At 47.9% G+C, this 2390-nt stretch overlaps 1 protein-coding gene across 2 annotated transcripts in view; it reads left to right on the top strand.

Moving 5' to 3' along the window:
* Positions 1 to 2390, top strand: part of igsf8 (immunoglobulin superfamily, member 8) — an 18030-nt gene that overhangs the window by 584 nt on the left and 15056 nt on the right. The gene's annotated exons all lie outside the window — the stretch shown is intronic.

Here is a 2390-nt window from a genome sequence, read left to right as displayed (position 1 = left end):
GGACAGGGACAGCACGGGGTTAGATACAGAGTAAAGCTCTCTCTACACTGTCCCCCACATCAAACACTCCCAGGGACAGGGACAGCACAGGGTTAGATACAGAGTAAAGCTCCCTGTACAGAATCATCGAATTATTACGGAGTAGGAAGAGGCCATTCAGCCTGTCATGCCTACACCAGCCCAATTATCCGTTGCTGTTCTATTCCCTACAGCCAATCTCCTGCCTCCTCCCAATACCCTTGGCCACCATTTTCATCCAAATGACCATCCGATGCCCCCCTCCAGTTGAGTGTGCCTCCGCCACGTTTCCAGGCAGCGCTTTCTGGACCCTGATTGTCGGGATCGAAATGAGGTCAGCCGGGGCAAACCTCATGGAATTCAAGTTCCCTAAGTGGAGGCTGCTCCAATCAGGGAGCCCTGGCTGAGCAGGGTCAGAGGTTCTGTTGCCTTTGAGAGAGCTGGATCAGTGTCAGGGACTCGCCACATATAAGTAAAGGGTGACTTGGTGATGGGATACCAGCCTCTGTGGAATTATTTCACTAACTACTTCCCTGGGGGTGGGAGACACTTGACTCACCTCCCTCCCCTTTTGCTTTATTTGCCTATTGCTATGAAGCCTAGCCCCTTGTTCCTTTTACAAGCAGTTACAGCTTCTCCCTGTCCTGCCTGCTCATGGCCTTTGTAAACCTCCAATCAGATCTCCACCTTGTCTCCAGGGGAAAACAGCCCCAACGTCTTCGATCGATCCTCAACGTCGAAGAATTCTCGTTTCTGGACCCATTCTTGTACAAGGCGTTTTTAGCTTTCTCTCTCTCCACAGTTTTCCTGTAATTTGTCTCCCACAGCTGTGTACAACACTCCAGTTGAGTGTCTGGCACACACCCAGGACAGCACAGGGTCAGAGGGATCAGTGGATACGGAGAGAAAGAGGGAATAAGCTGCATTGACCATGTTGAATGGCAGAGCAGAATCGAAGGGCTGAATGGCCTACTCCTGTTCTTATTTTCCAATGAAAGTGTACAGCGTAGGAGCAGAAACGGATGATCGAGCCCATCAAATCTGCTTGCTCTTCACTGAGGTCATAGCCAATCTTTTGCGTTCTGCATTCCACATTCTCATTAACCCTGATCTCTTGCCATAAAGAATCCACCAGCCTTAAAAAAAAATTCAGTGACCCCCTTCTGAGGCAGTCACACAACTCTCTGAGGGAAAAGAAATTCCAGTCAACTCAGCCCCAAAGCGGTGTCCTTTAGTGTGAAACAGAAAAGATACCCGTGAGGGTGTGAGATACACCTTGGCAGCGATGGGTTGGGGAATGTTATTAAAGGGGTTGACAGTGGATAGACAATGGCTCATATTGAAAGGAAGTGTGCTCAACTAACAATAATTATGGATCCATGTCTGGTGAAGAACAAAACAGGCAAGTTGGCTCAGCCATGTCCGACAGAAGAAACTAGGGACAGTATTAGATCCAAAGAGGAAACGTATAAAGTTGCCAGATGAAGCAACGAGCCTAAGGATTGGGAACATTTGTCGAATTAGCAAAAGTGGACAAAATGTTTGGATGAGAGGGTGAAGCAGGGCATGAGTAAAGGGAACTTAAAAACTGACTATAAAAGCTTCTGTAGATATGTAAAGAGATAAAGATTAGTAAATATGTGTACATGTCCCTTACAGTTAGAAATTAAAGAACTTATAAGAGGGTTGGGGGCTAAGAAATGGCAAAAGACCTGAACACGTCATTTGGTTTGGTCAAAATAAGAGAGGGAAGAAATAACCTCCGAGAAATGTTGAGGAACTCCTAATATTAGAAAATTGAAGGAAATCAGTATTGGTAAGAAAGGAATGCTGAGGAAATTAATGAGAGGGTACAACTGGATCGTCAACAACCCAGAGTACAAAAGGCCTGGAAATATCGGATACTGTGTTGGTCGTCTTCCAAAATCCCACCCTCAGGCAACTGTCTGTGTGGGGTTTGCACATTCTCCCTGTGTCTGCATGGGTTTCCTCCGGGTGCTCTGGTTTCCTCCCACAGTCCAAAGGTGTGCAGGTTAGGGTGGATTGGCCGTGCTAAATTGTCCCGTAGTGCCCAGGGATGTGCAGGTTAGGGTGGATTGGCCGTGCTAAATTGTCCCGTAGTTCCCAGGGATGTGCAGGTTAGGGTGGATTGGCCGTGCTAAATTGTCCCATAGTGCCCAGGGATGTGCAGGTTAGGGTGGATTGGCCGTGCTAAATTGCCCCATAGTGTCCAGGGATGTGCAGGTTCGGGTGGATTGGCCATACTATAGTGTCCCATAGTGCCCAGGGATGTGCAGGTTATGGTGGATTGGCCATCCTAAATTGCCCCATAGTGTCCAGGGATATGCAGGTTATGGTGGATTGGCCGTGCT

The sequence above is a fragment of the Rhincodon typus genome, chromosome 48 (assembly GCF_021869965.1).
Source record: "Rhincodon typus isolate 14 chromosome 48, sRhiTyp1.1, whole genome shotgun sequence".
In the NCBI taxonomy this organism is placed as follows: Eukaryota; Metazoa; Chordata; class Chondrichthyes; order Orectolobiformes; family Rhincodontidae; genus Rhincodon; species Rhincodon typus.
This window is presented reverse-complemented; position numbering and strand designations above follow the sequence as displayed.